Below are 18,059 nucleotides of genomic sequence, written 5' to 3' on the forward strand. Positions count from 1 at the left end.
ATGGAAGCCAGGAGGAGGCATCAAGAAGCCTGTTTCCAAAAAAACCCCCAAGTTGTTTTTATTATAGTGAATCCTGTTTCCTGTCAAATGCATGAAAAACCCCAAACCTATACCTCTTTATAGTAGAATTACTTTGAAATACATTCCTTACTCAGTATAGTTTTAAGAAAACAATTTGCATATCACTCAGATACACAATTAGATTAGATCAATAGCTCAAAGATCACCTCATTAAACATCAAGATGGGACTGGAGGCTATAGATCTTCTTCAGTGAAATGATCTAGTTGTACACTATCACGTCTTATAACCAGACCCAGCAATGCAGACTGTTTACTATGCGGCTGAGTAGCATATTCTAATTTGTATTTGCATAAAGTGAGAGTCAGCTTCAATTAACAAACTGATTGCTGAGTTCCTTCATTTTTTTTTAATATTGTCATTCATTTCTTTAGTGGCATGAATTTTAAGATCTGCAAGAGACAGACAGCCATCAGCTGCCATTGAGTAACACAGTCAAAAATCAATCCATGAATTCATAGTGACATTCTGCCAAAAGTCTGCTAATATCAGTATCTGAGGGTGACAACTCATAAAAGAAGAATCTGTCATCGAAGCTAGTTCTCCAGCGCTTCTCAGAGCTGAAACTTGTGATTTGCACAGAGGAATCACTGCTTCAAGAACAATGGCCTGAAGCAAGGAGTTTGTAATAGCACCTCAGAACTCAGGTATCACATTGTGGGCTTGACTGCCTCATCAGTGGGGCATAGCCCCAGTGGACCACAGCTGCCTTGAGCAAGCACAGGCCAACCCAGCAGGTCCACACAGAAGAGCACCACAGGCAGCTTAGGGGTAGGAATAAAGGTAGTCAAATCAGCACAGCCTAGGCCCAAGTTCCAGCAAAATTTCAGTATTTTTTTCAAATCCATTTTTTCTTAGCTATCCATTAGCTCCTCAGTCTTTCTGGTATCTTCACAAGACCCAAATTCCTACCTAAAGTTTCCTTCCACTCATCTAGTTTCTTGGTCCAGTCATTGAGAGCACCTTTCCCCATGCACTGCTTGGGACACCCACTGAACTGTGATCCTCAGACTGGACATCAGAAGTCAGCCTGAGGTGGTGGAAGGAAGGATTCTCCACCTCAGACAGACCTCAGCCAGCAAAGTTTTTCTTTTACAAAATACCTTTAATGGAAGAACAAAATGGTAATGATTGTTTGCAAATAAAGGTCTGAAAAGTGGAAGAAAAATCAGAGGAAGTTTAACAGACAAAGGAAAGGCATGAAGTGAAAGCAAATGAGCCAGGAGAGCACAGAAGTGTCAGCTACAGCAAGAAAAGGAAATGGAGAAGGAAGAATTAAGGGATCAACACCCTCCCCCCCCCCAAATTTCATCTTCTCTTTTCTCTCTATACAACACTTCCCTGCTCCTTTTCCAGTTGGTACTATTATTGGCAAACCAAACACATCTTCTTAGGTACCAACAAACTGTCAACACCATGAATATGACATAGAACACAAGCTGTTCTGTAATAGAAATATACTTTCAGGTGCTGTGAGTAACAGCATTTCAAAACAGAGACCATACCACAGGGTCCTGTTCATTTTAAAAAATTACATGGCTTCAAAATGGGATTGGGAAGCTATGAAATACCTCGACTCTCCCATTTTGCTGTGTGAAACTCAGAAACTTCCTGAGCCTGATACTGCAACAATATTCAGGAAAAATCCCACTAGCTGCTCCCTGCAGTCTCACCCTCTTCCCTGATCCACGTGCTGTCTTCTGCTGACAAAGACCAGATGCTGGGCTGGATGCACCTCTCACCAAGCGCAGCCATGTTCCTATTTCGTGCAAAGGTCTGAGCCCTGTACTGCGCACCATTGGTAGCTTGTGTTTCTTCTCACTTGTATCACAACACAGTACATACAAGTCTGTATTTAGGAGTTATTCATAAAGCCTAGTGAAAAGTGAATATAGTATCTGACTACAAGAGAGAAAATCCATTGCACACTTACAAAGCACGTGTTACAGTGCGTGAATTGTGACCACAAAGAGAAACAGCATCCAGAATAGCCATATCCACATTTTGCCTTTAATATTCCTTCACCCATCCAGTAGGAAGGTCTATGATTTGGAAAGATATCTTTCTTCTGGCTATAGCTGAATCAAAATCCCCAATTTCAACAGAATCATGTAGCCATTAACTGGACTTCCTTACAAAATGTCACAAAACATGGCAAAAACTGCATTTTGGAAGTTTCTTTCCGTTTATCCAGCCATGTTGTTAGTGGCCTTTGCAAATATTTTTTCCAAATATCCCTGGCACACTGTTGAGAGATAAAATACAATATATTAAGCTGTGGACAACAATTTTCCAAGCAACTTGTACTTTCAGAGACCTAGTAACACTGCCCCTGACTGAAGTTGCTATACTACATATTTCTACACCTCAGTAAATGAAAATTATTGATGAAAATTCTTATTTACCCATTAAAAAGGAATATAGTAATAGTATGCTAGTCCACCTTATTGAAGAAGAGTTAGTAAAAAAAACAAAAAAAAAAGACAGTTAAAGTATTTTTAACACTTATTTTCATCATATTTGTTAGCAAATACAATCTCAGTTTACAGTACTGTGTTTTCCTTTGTTCTAAGCTACATAATTATGTTGATTTCACATAACTAGCTACATTTTTTTAGAAAGGAAATATGTTTCAGCCTAGAGGGGAACTACTGCAACGAAGACATTTCTTGAACAACCTTCAAACTCACTTTGTTCTTCCCTAGTTTCACTGTTAACCTACGTTTTGTAATCTCCTGCTAAAACAGCCTCTGTGCTCCCTGTATAGTGAGGGGGTCATAGAAAAAGTGAATTTTGAAATTTCACCAGTGAGAATTAGGAGTCTATATGGGACCGGAGTGACAATTAAAAGTAAAGTTGTGACATCATTTGCATTAACAATGTGCTGAAACTTCAATATATGTAAAAAAAAAAAATAAAAATAGAAAGTTTAAAAACATGGCTTGATTGTACAAAAAGCAGAAGTTCAGGATTGGAAGGAGATCCATGCAACAGAGCAGCAGACAACAGTGCACTGAGATAACCAGGAAAAAAATTAGCTGGGAAGAGAGAAATTTTATCACCTGAGAGAAGAATGAAGAAGATCAGAGTTGGATGAAAATTTGTGTCAAATCTTGAAGATGTATTAGAAGTAGTTTTGAGTGAAGGCAAGGTTAATGGAAGCAGGTAAAAAAGAGGAAAGATGAAAGTAATGCAAGCTTAGCTGTTGTATATAAATTGGGAATAGGCAACACAGAAATTGGAGTCATATGTGTTGAATAATTAAGAAAGAAGATCATCACATCACAGATTATTGCTGCAGCCATCTGGACATACTTTTTTATTTGTAAACTGTACTGAAAAACATGCCAAAATTTGTACATAGATGTAAAGAGAAACCAGAAGGAAGACAATATTACAGAAACTTCAAATAGCTGGGTTTAAAAAAAAAATTATATTCAACTTAAAACAGTTCCCTATCATTTTGTATATCAATGTATAAAACTACTGGATAGTAACCAGTATTTAGATTTCATAGAAACTTAATAGAATACATTTTAAATGTGAATCACCAATCTAAAGAATGAAATTATACTGCTAAAACAAAACAATTAGTGGATATTCTGCACATTAATACTAGGCAAACTTTCAAAATAAAGATTATATTAAGGTAGTTACTACTTTAAAAAACTGCTGGATGAGTTCCAAACTGTTGTGAAATTACTACTGTGACAGTCTGCTTCTATTAGATAATAATAGCAAATTTATCCTTCAGCCCTGCAGTTCTTTCATGGGGTTTTAAAGGGCAGTAGGTATTAAACACATTTCAGCAAATGCATGGTGGTCACAGCTTACACAGTGGAAGAAAACACTTTTGTATGGCTCCATGGCTCCATGGCCCCATCCACAAATGCATTTCAGACTCCCAACTCCTCTCAACTCTCATCTCATTACCAGCTTTGGATTTGTTTCTTCCCATCCATAACCAACAGTCTCTCTTTACAGCAACAGCTTAAGTGACAGTAAGGTTTAGCAGACTGATATGAAGGAAAGGGAGAGGTGAGGCAGCTCAGAGCTCCCATCCCACATCACTGCTACAGAACACTTCTGTTCTCCCCCTATTTAATTGTATGTACCTTTTCTATCAAGATAAGTATTTAAAACACCCGCTCATCTCACCAAGCTTCTGGATTCCTCCATTAGTTCTTGGACAAGCAATAGAGTATCCAACAAAGAATGCTTAGGTGGACTGAACACTTAATGTCTCTGCACTGATTATACAAAATGCTAGAGTATCATAGAATCCCAGAATGGTTTGGGTTGGAAGGGGCCTTAAAGATCATCTAGCTCCAACTCTGGTCATGGTGTCTATGGGCAGAAACACCTAGCAGGTTTTAGCAGTCTCTAACACTAGAGCAGGTTGCTCAAGGAGTAAGTAGACTACTACCTCACTTTGTTGCTCTTTATCTCTGCAAAGATTTAGATCTTTTTATACATCAACAAATTTTTTTCCACACACTTACAAAGATTCAACACACAAGTGAAAGCACTGTTTAATGTTTCCTGTAATCCCACGATTAACCCCCCATGATTATAGGTAACAGTGCTCAAAAGGGACTCCACCAATCCACATGACACTCTTCCATGTTAGATTTTACATTTAGATCTCTGATTCAATTCAGAACTGCAATAGAAAAATCAGACAACTCTCCCATCTGAAGATGTCCATCAGAAACATAGGAAACCCTGATAAAGCTATCAGAATCCTGGAATAAGAAGTCTGTAGGCAAAATCATTATTTCTGTTAGATATTTCTGAAAATTCATCCACCTTTTGCTAGTTATTCACTAAATCCTGAAGCCAGATACAGATATTTTAAAACTTCTGTGAAAAATCAAGTTAATAAATCCTTTCCTAAAAAAAACAGGTAAAATTAAAAATAATGGAAGGTACAAAGATTTTCAAAGTGCATTTTAGAGCTAAAACATCCAACCCATCAGTTTGCAAAAAGAAAAGGCCAAGTTCAAAACTACTACAACACTTATACTTAAGCCCCTGTGCATTCACAAAGGTTTCACACATATGAGGAACATCCCCGCACATGCCTGAACTTTCTGTCAATACAAACTTGCCTATTTTTTTTCTAGATCCTAAAATACAGCATGACCAAGAAAAAAAAATCCTTCTAAAGAAAATAAAACATAATTGTATTTTCTTACTCCAACATCACTGTTAAAAATTTAAGTTCTATTTTTGTCTGTTTAAAAGTAGTAAAACTTGACACAACAGAAATCGTATACTATTTGGTGGAATGCACCCAATGAAGCTGTCAAACAACAAATAAGGAGATGTCAAAAAACCTAACACTAAATGAGGAATGAATGGCTCTTGATATATTTGTTTCAATACACAGAAGCCTCTTGTGGGTTTTCTTCAGAGCATACACTGTGCTGCTCTGTGTATTTGTGTATTATAAATAATAAAATAAATATACTCAATTTTTTCCAAGTCTGAAATACCCTCTTATGTTATTTTACTTACTTAGACTTTCATGTTTTATCTAATTCTTAATGATGATGCTCTTTTTAATGATTTCCATTTTTAAGAGCTTTCAGGAAAAAAAAATCTATTCCGTAAAGTTATTTCACATACTAACAATGTTGTGGAAATCCAATTTGCTTGGTGACATCTTTCCCAATGGTTTCTCAGTGGCTGACAGCTTTCATCAGTCAAAGATTAAATTACATGAAGTGTCACTGATGTCTCCATCATATCCAAAATCACTTTAGACTTCTGTAGCTTTGCAGCTATCATTTTTCATTTATCACTTTGGAAACTTATATACAGTATGTATGCACAGATTGCATGCACTGAAACATATCTCAGACTGCTCCTTTTGAGGAATCTAAACTTCAGAGACCAAATGTGTCAAAGTCATCTTGAGTTCATAAATAGAAACACATACAACAATTATGTCTTCCCTCAGATTTTCCTAACAATAAAGACACTGATTCAGCTTTCTTGGATTGTTTAGCTCGTATCGAAATTTTCTAGTAACCACACAGGTGCTTAATGGGAAGGTTCCTGACCATCCCTACATTTTATGCCATACAATACATTTGGTGGTGTCGCAGCAACAGCCTATGGAAAGCCTCCTCCCATCCCACTGCACCAACTCTCCAGCACACCATTAGTTTACAATGACCTGCAGTCTATAAGGTCCTTATATCTATATAGCTAGTCCTTAGCTAGTGCTGCCTGAGATCATCAAGATGTATACTCAAAAGCCATATTGGGCTCCTTTCTGTACATCTTCACACTCTCATATATTGAGTTCCTTAAAAAAACCCAAATGCATACATGGCACAGGCAGAGCACCCTCTCCTGGGATGAACAAATAATCAAAATACCAACACACGGACATGCCACAGTTGAACATCATACACTTTGCTGGCAGGACCACATGCCCACTTAGACAACAGCCCATGGCAGTAAGCTACGGTATTGCCACAGGTAGACCTGTATAGATAGCCTCCATTTCACTTTGCTGGCCTGGTCCTTCATCTTCTTCCATACCGTGTCTACAATGGTGGTGTTCCAACACCACATCCTGAGCAAAGACCCTAGCTCCCAACCAATCCAGATCTTCCTAGCAGTTGGTTCTATTGAAGTTTAGTCCAATATCATCTGATGACAACGTCTCAACACCCAGATCCATATGCTCACTCATGATTGGCACCATTTTCTCCTTCAGATCATCTCCTGCCCCAAAGAGAAACCAGCCACCAGATGCATTTTTAAGACCACCACGGCTGCTGTATAAAAGAAGTGTAAAGCCTGAGAGAAGCTGTGCTCATTAGATGACAATGCATCTACTGCTACACACAGATCTCGCCCTTTCCACTCTCCCTCCACCAGAGCCCAGCTTCCTTCTCACTTTCCCTCAATACCTCAAACTGAGAAACAGGCATCTCAGTCCTAAGCTGAATGCAGGGTACAAAAATTTGGTATAAGGTATCCCAAAATCCCAGTCCTCAGCAGCATGAAGGATGGTGCACTTATGAGCCCATCCATGCCTTTAGCTCACCCTGAGCTGCAGACCTGCCAGCCAATGCATCCAGGGCAAGCCAGACCAACCTCTTTGCCCATTTGCTTAGGATACAAAAATTTGGCATACTACACTGAATGTACTGATGTCTGAGGAGATTGGTGGGTTAAAAGACAAAGTCTCTGCTTGACTATGAGTACTCCCGCCCTTTGAGAAACAAAGACACCAGTTCAATTTTAAAAGTCAACAGATCCTGAGGTGCTCCTTTACAGAGTCCTTTAAAACCATCCTCACACTGGCAGCTGAGGCTTGAACTTGGCAGATAATGACAGGACCACTCAGTGCCCATCATCATGTAGGTTATGTGGTGGAGTCATGGCATGCACGACAAGAGAGTAAATAAGAAAGATAGGAAAGCTGTACCCAAGATGTTGAGAGTGGTTGTGGAATAGCCCATTCATTCTTGATGTGTTCCAAAATAGGTGACCAGCAATCCCACTGCATGAACACTACCTTCCACTATGCCCTAAGAAAGGATGGAGCTCAGAGTACAGGAATTCATTAGCTGCCTACAAATCAAGGCATATTGATAAACCCACCTTCCAGTCTCTGTAGACCTATTCCTCTCCTTTTTGAGAACCAAAACCTTCTTTCATCAGCGGGAGAGGGTATTTATTTAAACACAAAGGAAATGCTAAAACACTACCTTTCCTTTCCTGTATTTGTTTTTATTTCTTTGTATCACTGCCTGACAGTGGTACTAAAAATGCTCTTGCAAAGTTAGAATCTCCATCCCTTCCCCTTTTTTGTAATCCTTTTGCAGTTATATTTTTTCTCCTTTATTTACCAAGTCTCTGCTTTGATGTCATTTGCATATTACTACAGAATGGCATGCTGTTAAATCTACTTCAAGAACAACAGTCCAAGCACAAAGCTGTAGAAGGAATATTAAGGAAAATGACCATTTAAAAAAACCCTAAAAAACCAACCAAACAAACAAAGAACTCTTGTAAATGGCCTCTGTTAATGACACAAAAAAAACCACAAGTACAACAAAATGTCTTACAAATAAAACCCTCCCTTTAGCTGCAGGTGTGGTGTTGAATAATTATTAAATCAGAGCAGAAAAGTGTCAGTTTATGTAGCAGTGGTGCAACTAGACACAAGTATCATGCATATGAGAAGGGTCTGTGGAATTGATTGTTGGAATTCAAAATAAAGAACCCAGAAGGAAAATGCAAGGCTTTTCCATTGGTAGTCTGTGTAATAATGAAATGCAGAATTTGATCTAAAGAGGGGCAAAAAGAAAAGAGACTGGACACAAAAACACACTAAACAAAGAAACTTGCTTACATTGTATGCATCTGGCCAAGTTAAAAATTGGGAATTTATGGCTGGGTTAGGAAATGGGTTAGGAAATTGAGAAGACAGATTTAAAATGTGAATGATTCTCAATTTACCAAAGAGTAATAACAAACTTTCTAGCATGATGTGTGTGCTCTACCTTAGTGTACTTCCTCCCAGAGAGAGGATGGGACTTGCATGCCACTTAAGGGTCCCAAAAGCTCAGTTTGGATACAAGAAAAAATTCCCCTGAGTTCATACCTGGCCAAGTCTTTCCTCTGTTACAAATCACTTCACCATGACACTAATGGGACAAGTTGCAGACTGATCTAGCAGAAATTCTATATTGCTAATGTCACCATGATGCATTCTGTTTTTTTTCACTACAGCCTTATCAATTTCTACAACTAATTACATAACTGTACATAAATACATCTCTTTCACAGGAAAAATTCAGTGCAGAGTTCATAGCTCTGCTTTTTTAAAGACACAAACCTGTATTTATACTGTAATAAACACATCATACAGAAAGATGTTGAAAACACAAATTGAAACATGTTGCTCTCACTATGAAAAATCTTTGCAAACCTTCAGTGCTCTGTAAATAATAAATAACTGAAGGTCATCTCATCAGGTTAAACGTGAGTTGTACTGCCAAGACAGAGAGTCTGCTACAGCTTGGCTGTGCTAGCTAGTACATGGATAAACAGGGATTTCAATTTCCAGGGCTGTCAATCTTGCATGTTTTCCAGCACTGGATTCCACCATATTTTATAAAGATGCAATCTGAAGCCGAGCGAAAAATAATTCAAACTTCTTCAGTGGTGTTGCAGAAAGGGCTTCCAGAGCACACAGATTATACATATATTAGTGCAAGTATGAAAATCTGTGTCACATGAAAAAAAAAATATTTATAAATGCACCAAACCTGGATCAACAGAGTCAACTCAATGGATCTCAAAACAGTGCCCTTTTCGATAAATTCTTCAGACGTTTTCAATCAAGATGAGAGAAAGGAACCAAGAGACTTCGGGCAAATGAGAGATATCTGGAATACTTATAGGCAGTTTCTCTGTGGCAAGGAATGTGACCTGGAGGAGGCAGTTGAGCCAGTGAGGGAGAAGATGAACCTTATCCCTAACAGAATTTTAAGCATTAAAAAAAATAAAATAAAATTATAAATCAAAGACCATTTAGTTTCACACCAGGTGTTAAAACCCTGCTTCTAGATGCCATTAATCTTAGAGATTTAACTAGCTTTAATAGGAAGAGTCTCATTTTCTGTAGCAAGAAACAAAGGGTCTTTCCATTAGACACAGTGACCTCATCCATCCCTCTCTGATCCTTCTTCACCCCATATGCAGATTAAAGCACAGCACAATTCATCACTTCAGTACAAAGTTGTTTGCAGCTCAATGGTCTGTGGTTATGTTACATACCAGGCACAGTGTCTGAAAGAGAATGAAGCTCCTTCAACTCTGAAATTGCTATTGCTGTTTTGAAGCAATGCAGGTTCCTTTTAACAAAGAACAACAACTACTACTAATAAGCTTTTCATTGTTATGTTTAATTTGTTAAAATTCCACAAGTCGACAACAAAGGGAAGTCTCCAATCACTACACACACAGTGCCACAAGGAACACACCAGATGAGTTAGAAGGGCCAGGAAGAAGGACTTTTCTTCACAAGTGGATGAGCTCAAAGAATTAGGTGGGTAGGGAAATGGCTGACCTAAGCAATACTTTAAATTAGTAATGACCTATGTAACATACCTCTTCTTTCCCTTGTAACTGCTCCTATTCTGCAATTCCCTTCCATTTATCTAAAAACACACCCTTGTATCCCCTCTTCCTGGAAGAAAAATACTCTTTTATCAGGACTGAATACCACTATTTGAAATATTCATACCATTTGTGTCTTTGCAAGTTTTGGCCATGTTACTTAGAAATCCTTAGAGTTTCCATTTCAGCTTTTTAGTCTCATTTTTGCTACTATTTTAACAAAATTCATTTTTATCAAGAGCAACTAACCTCTCTAATCTAATGCAAAAAACATTGTTTTCTCCTCCTGTGTTTTTTGATTTCAAGTCCCCTTGGAAAATTTCTCAGAGGAAGTACAGCTACTGGTACAGGAAATTTGAATATACTTTAATACTTGCGTAGATCCATCCATCTCAGGTGCATAAACCACTGATGGAAAACCAAAGACACTGTTTCCTTCATTCACAGTATCTGTTCCTCTCTAAGCTCCTTCAATTCTGTTAATTCTTCAGAACTTTACTCAGTAGTTTCTCAACTTTGCTTACTTACCTCTTTTCATTCAATTCCTTCAGATAAATTTACCTATTTTCCACTAATCTTCTCCTGTGACCATCTTTCTTCCAGTAGCCTTATCTGTTCTGGCCATTTCAATGGCTATCATTATGAAACCCTGTCACACTTTTAGCCTTTCCCCTTTGATGTCATAATATAACTCCAACATTTGGCTTCTCAAATGAATTACAAACACAGAAGTATCTCCAAATTCAGCACTCTTTTCTTAATGTCTTTGTACTCTCTCTAGGCTTTGCTTATCTCTCCCCTCAAAGGATATTCGCTCTACAACAAAACGGGTGTCACTAGAACTTACAAATTGAAAAGAGGTGTTCTGGTAATTCCTCTCTGTGTGAAAAGCACTACAGACTGTACAGAGAACACAGTAAGAAAAAACTGAGATTTTTGGACTAAAAACTGAACTCTCAATGAAACAGCTTGAAAATATTAAAACAAATTTAATTGTAATTTATCAAGTGCCAAAATAACATTAAAAGCATTTATCTTACAATGAAGGAAAAGTCTCCAAGCACAGTGTGAGACTTCAAATTACATAACAGCTTAGCATTTTTAAAAATACTTTTAGCAACAGAGTACTCTTCTGGGACTGCACCCTGCAACCTTACTGTTTATAAAATAGCATGTAAGAACCACCACAGTGGGTCAAGCTGGCTGTTTAGCCCAAATGAAATGACAAAACTGGCTCAGGCAAAACATTCAGCCTGACCTACTACTCCATCTCCAGGAGCAGCCAAGAGCAGAGGTCTAAAGAAAGAGTGGAAACTAGCGCAGTCATATACAATATTCTCTTCCACTCTCCCCAAAACACTGCACCCTTTCCACAGTTTGCCGCTCAGTAACTTCCTTACGTAGAGGTAGTGCCTTTATCACTTCTTTCTTTTTTTTAAATTCCTCTTTTTTTTCCACCTCTTTATCCGACTTTGTTCAGCAGCTCTATACACCCATGAAGCACACATAGCATGCTGTGACAGGGAATTTCAGAATTACTTACTATGCAAAAAAACCCTACCACTTTTTCTAGCTTTAAAACTATTCCCCACTTGTTTCATAACTCATGTCTCTTCTAATACAAAATTAGGTGGCACTGAGTATTCATTTCCCATCCACACACCTCACAGCTTTTATAATTTTATAGACATCTAGCTTTAGCATCTGGCCACTATCTCTTTTCCAGTATGGAGACTCTCATCTAGTTAGTTGTTCCTGTATGGATGCTGCTCCATGGGCGTCTTCTGTGTCCTGCTGCCCCTCTTCATTCTTCTTGCCCTTCTCTGAAACTTTTCCAGCTCTACCCCACTTGTTTTGGGATGAGGACACCAGAACAGCACATCATATGCTGGCTAGGTGGGATCTCTGGGAGACATCCAGTCTGTCCAATCACTAAAAGCCACAGTAGGTCAGGTCAGCTGTAGCACTGTCCAACTAAAACTTGAAAGCTCCCACTGGGAGAGATGCCACCCCCACTCCACCCCGAGGTAACTTTAGTCAGCGCTGCACTACCCTCCTCATGAAAAAGCTTTTCCTAAAACACCCCTGAAATATGGCATAAAATTAGACATCTTCAAGTACTCAACTGCTGAGACACTTTAAAGCAAGAGGTTGCATGCCACAGCCTGTAGCTGTTCTATTTCCCTCTACCATTCCTAAAAAAACCTAGTTAAACTACATCTGGACCTGTTAAATTGAGAACGTGCAATTTGTTCCACAATCTCGCCTACAAGTGCTTCCAGTTGAGAAAGGCAATTCCATAAGCCTCCCATAAGAAGGCTTCCAAAACAGGAACCACCCCATGCTTTTCCGTGGTGAGCACATACACACAAGAATGACTTAGTTTTCTGCCATTGCTTTATCTCAGATCATTCATTTCATAATGTCATTATACACAGGCCACACAGACTCTACAGATGGCTTCCTGCTATTGGTGTGATTGAGAAAAACATTCATTAATTTTATGTGTAGCCTGATAGGGGAATGTTTTGGTCCTATTTCCTTCTCTGAACACAGACACAGCTTTTTTTAAGATGTCCTCTTGCTTTTAACGGTCTCCTATACCTTGTCATTTAGCTATACAGGCTTCCTTTTTCCTAGGACATTTTTAGACTGATGGTAAGCATTTGTGTGGAGCCTCCAAAACAGCATCCTGAAACAGTACCTCTGCCACCTACAAACATGTTACTCTTACAGTTCCCCTTCCAGTTTTTCTTTGAACAAACATCCCCATTTTTAGATAGTTTCCTTTTTTGAGCATAGTTTAGGAGAGGCAAGAAGAGAAGAAAATTGCAGGTTCTTTTTCTGGCATTCCACCCATTTCCATTTCTTGAATTTCCTTAGGTTAGGGGAAAGAGAAAGGCAGAATAACTGTAATGGTCTACAAAGCCATCTCACAAGTCTTCTTGCAGACATCATCTTACAATCTCTCTATGACATCACCATCTACCCACTGAACAAAATACAGTCTCTTACCTACCTTTTAGTCACCATCCCTCTGTAATCACCTACTGCCTCTCTTCAGCGTTTGTGCAAAGCCTAGGACAGGGGGGTCCTGGGTCTACTTTGTTGTATGCTCCTAGGAGTTAAGGAAACACAAAAGAGAAATAATAGGTATTGAAGAGACAGCTCATCAGCAATTCTCGGACATTTATAGCAGACATAAAGCATGTCTCCCAAGACAATAAATTAGAAATGTAAGGCACTTTAACTACAGAGTGTGAACAAGGAGCAAACAGAAAGAGATGGAAAAAAAAATCACTCTTTAAAATATCTGGCAGCTTAGCATGAGAACCAGAAGAGGAGTGCTTGTCATAGAATTACCAAAATCCATGGGACAAGGATTTGAGAAAAAACCTTATCGTAAAATTCTGTCTTGGTCCCCTAACTATCACTAAAATTAAACATGACTAAGACATAGGTTGAAATCTGTCCCCAAGTGAAATCCATGAAAAAATTCAGATGGGTAAAACTTTAATGTTCTTTCATTTTTCCATAAAACATAAAGTTCAAGACAAAACAATGCAGTTACTGTCTAACATCTCAAAACAATACAGAAGACATTTTCAAGCAAGAGATGCATCATTAAGCACACTTCAAGATGTTAACCCATTTTGTAGGAAAAAGAAAGACAATATAATATTCACAAAATTATCTTGCTTTTTTCTTTATTGAAACAAAGAAGGTACTGCTAATCATACTGCTACCTCTACTTGAAACAGCAAGACTTGAATAGCCCGACTCACTTCACAAGAAAAAACAGTGATATTCCATCCACTATAAGCTTTCCTTTCCTAGATTGAGAATGACTATGCACAGAACAAATACTCTAGCAATCAACAGTTCACCCTTGAACCTAAACAGAGACATGAGGCAAAAAAAGGAGTCATTGTTCCACTCTGTTGACTCACTTATACAAAATGACTGTGCTAGATGACTGGAAGTGCTTGTGATTTTTTTTCCAGGGCTTTCCTGACCTATGAGAGTCTCAGGAAATCTGCCAAATGCATAAGCAGTACTGCATAAAAATATTTGCAAACATCGTACGACCAAGAAGAACTCTCCAGGTTAGACAACAAAGATTCAGATTTAGGTTCACAATATCAAAATTTCTCATGAATCCCTTTCTTCCTATCGCCAAGTACTTCAGATTATAATTTACATGTTTTCTTCTAAATTAAGAATCTATATAATATGCGTGCATATACACACCCCTCTGTGAAATTCAGTGATGTCAAACTCCTCTGTAGAAGTTGCCAAGAGTAGACTTAGATAGTGTTCTTCATGGCACAGGGATCAATCAAAGCTAAAAGAGAGAAAAGCACTTTCAATTTCACAGTCCAAGGTGGTGGGAGAAGCTTATATTGTCAAGAAGACCTTGCACCACCTTTTCTTTGCCTCAGACTTTTCAGAAACTCAAGGACAAATTTAAAACTTGGAAGACGACCAAATTCTGCTTTTTATATTACTGTGTACCAGAGAATACTTGAACACCTCAGCATAACTACCCGCCACCCGTGCATGTTGATGACAAACTACTCTGAGACATTCAGTCTGTCAAGTAATTAATTATAACTGTTATTGTGCAGTAAGTTCTACAGGCAACTAAAAGAAACCCATCTCTAAGATGCAGCATGCTAGTGATTTATGTACACACTCACTACACCAAAATGAGCAGCTGAATTATTAGGCTTTGAAACATTACAAAGAAGGCTGTATACCTCAATTTTTCTAAACAGGCCGAACAGCACTAGCTCTTTCTATATGCATTTCAACCTGCCCGCTCTCCCTTCACCACTGACTTCACAATCCTTACTTCTATATAAACACCTCAGATTTTATTTGATTAAAATAAAAGCTTTGGCAAGTTTACTTTTATTCCAATCGTAATAATTACCAAAACAAAACTGGAAAGCAGGGTATGAATCCACCTTACTAATTTAGGGAAAACATGCACACACACACACAAACCAACTCATAAAGGTTGCATTTCTACAGATTCACCACTTGCTGCCTGTACATTCATTCATGTCAACCCTGCTGCTCCTATTACTGTGGTGGCACTCTAATTGGGCACAATACAGTACATGTTGTGGGTAAGATAACACCAGAAACTAGCCTGAATATTCACTTAGTTAAGTTAAAATTAGGTCAACTCAGCCAACTCCAAACCAGTCTTACAGAAATTGTAAATAAGGCCACCAAAATCAGAAGACTAACTGCAAAAAAAACATCAATTACTATACTGGGAGATATACAACCATGTTTTAGTTTAATCTTGTTTTGGTTTATCATCATTTGCTAAGGCAAAAAGGCTACAGTGGCTTTGTCTCATACCTGAGTCTCCCACTCTTTCCTTTCAAATTGACTTCTGAAAATGATCATCAGTTTCAGTTAAACACAAAAACTTTTATGAAAATGGCCAGGGAAAACAACAGACAAACTCACTTTTCAGACAGCTGTTTGTCTCTGCTCTCAATGACAAACAGAGGTATACAACAGGGGAATTCAGCCATGGTACATTTTATTTGCCCAGAAGCACATTAATTTAAAAGAATGGAAGGGCGGGGGATAAAATACACATGGATAAAAATACACATAGGTGTATTCTAGTTGTATACTAGTGGAAGAAATCTTCACTAGATTTAATAATAAACAAATAGAAATGCTGTTTTCTGCTGCTGATAGAATATGGTACTAAAGTTACTGGTATGACCAAGCAGTATGATTAAATCTGGCAGGGGCGTGGAGGAGAGCGTATATGCAGTTAAGAGCCTTCGCTGTTCTATGGCTGTGGGCACTGTATTCACATCCGTCTAGTACACTTGAAAAGATATTTGGCTACACACTGAATTGAGCAAAGAAATAATAGCAGCATGTCTAGACAGCGTGGCTCGTCTGCACACTGAGACTTCCCACTTCTGTTGTAGCTGCATGGCATTACTCAGGCAGTGTGCTACAGCAGCTACCTCACCTTACCCAGTCACCTTGGGAGCTTGCCCAGGACTCAGGATTTTCATACAACACCTAATGACAAGAAGTGCTCACCTCACAACACAAAAAAGAACACCGAATGGGATAAGAACATGTTTGTTCCACATCACCAGCCAGCATTGGCTTTTGCTCCACAAAGATGACAGCGTGAGTTACGCAAGCTGCTTCAAGTGACTTCTGCTGATGTTGGTGGGGCTGAAGTAGAAGTGGCAAGAACACCAGGTAGATGAGCTTTCCCCCACTTCAGTGTTCTCACCGTCTATGCACAGGAGAACTGAGCAAATGTAAGTAAACTTTAGGTACTCTTTAAAATCCTATTGAACACATTATTTGCTTTTGTTGATACCTGGCAAGAGAGAAAACCTTGTCAAAACCGCAAGTGTACCAAAACTGAGAAGGATGAAGGAAAATAAGAGCAGGAATAAAAAGATACAAATATTCACCTTCCTCTTACCTTCCTCCAAAACATGCCTGCATTATGAAAATATATCCTACTTTCAGGGATGAATCAAGGATGAATGGTTACAACAACTGCTATCTACAACTTTGTGTTTCTTCTACAAAAGCTAACATTTTCCTCTACAAAAACGAACTTTATAATATATACTAGCTAATATTACTATTCACCTTTCTCTTTTCACACTGAAGAGATCCTTGCATAATCAAAAAGATCTCACTAAACCTATCTTATTTACTTGACTAAAAAATGAGAAAGATGGAAATTATTAAGCAGAATCTAGGCATAAGGAACATGGAAAAAACAGGAATATCCTTCTTATAAAGTAGCATTTTGTTTATATGCTTTCCAAATCAAAATATTGGACAGAGTAAAACCAAAACAAAATAAATGTAGGAATTTTTAGGCAAAAAAGCGCAACAAATGAAAAATCAATCACATTCTTGAACATGCCCCTGTCACTGCTGCTTGAGACCACAGAACTAGCCCACACAACCGCAACCTAAACAGACCAATGTCTGCAGACACATACTGCAGAACAGAAGATCAATGTACAGGGTGCTACATCCACTTCTGTTCCACATGCAGAGCTGGGAAGCTTCCAGATCTTGACACGTGTGTCTACTGGTTCAACTCAAAAATCACATCTGGACAAAACAGGAGGAGTACCAGGACTCTCTGACAGCATTGTTCTTGACTTGCTGAGCACAAGCTCCAAGTCATGAACAACTGTGGACATCTGTACACATGTACTCACACTGCCACATATAAATTACATAAGCAATAGATCTGAGTGCAATAGACTCACTCTACTTGGTGTAACATGTGCCAGTGTTCAGGAAAATGAACCCTGGTCATATTCTTCATGCTGCTAGCTATACTATTGGCCATGGTATCTTTTTTTTCCCCAGTTTTACTGAAAGGGAAGGTCTTTAAAATGAGTTTCATGAGTAACATATAGCTTTAACTCTATTTACAGTAACACTTTATTTTCCACGAGGCCAAAATAAGAAAAAATGTAGAGACTGGAGTGCCAGGACAGGAAACGTATCGCTAACAGGAAAGCATAGATCAGAATATGTGAAGTTAACAGTTGGCCAGAGCTCTCTGGTTGAAAATTATAAAACAGAATGACATAACATTCATTTGGCTTTGCAGGGATTTGACTAATAATAGCTCATTTAAAGCCACTGAACTTGCCCCACTACTTGCTTTAACTCCATCTAGGTCAAAGTGACAGGACATGTTAATGTACATTTAACCTTTTAACCAACCACCACAGATTTATAGCCCAAGAGCAGCACTTTGGTCTTGCAAAAAAACCCCCACCATGATTC

At 38.4% G+C, this 18,059-nt stretch overlaps 1 protein-coding gene across 6 annotated transcripts in view; it reads right to left on the bottom strand.

Annotated features, from left to right (window-relative positions):
- SEMA5A (semaphorin 5A) overlaps positions 1 to 18,059 on the bottom strand; it is a 329,582-nt gene that overhangs the window by 235,662 nt on the left and 75,861 nt on the right. For 4 of the 6 annotated variants that reach the window (XM_027681100.1, XM_027681108.1, XM_027681118.1 and 1 more), the window contains exons 2-3: positions 14,484 to 14,577; positions 13,252 to 13,350 (exon numbers count right to left, since the gene is read on the bottom strand). The exons of 1 other annotated variant lie outside the window; for it this stretch is intronic. The gene's annotated coding sequence lies outside the window, so the exon portion shown is untranslated. Of the gene's footprint in view, positions 1 to 10,223; positions 10,303 to 13,251; positions 13,351 to 14,483; positions 14,578 to 18,059 lie in introns of all 6 variants that reach the window. One more of the 6 variants, XM_027681135.1, reaches the window with a different exon arrangement.

The sequence above is a fragment of the Neopelma chrysocephalum genome, unplaced genomic scaffold (assembly GCF_003984885.1).
Source record: "Neopelma chrysocephalum unplaced genomic scaffold, ASM398488v2 Primary Assembly neopelma1_22b, whole genome shotgun sequence".
NCBI classification, from domain to species: Eukaryota; Metazoa; Chordata; class Aves; order Passeriformes; family Pipridae; genus Neopelma; species Neopelma chrysocephalum.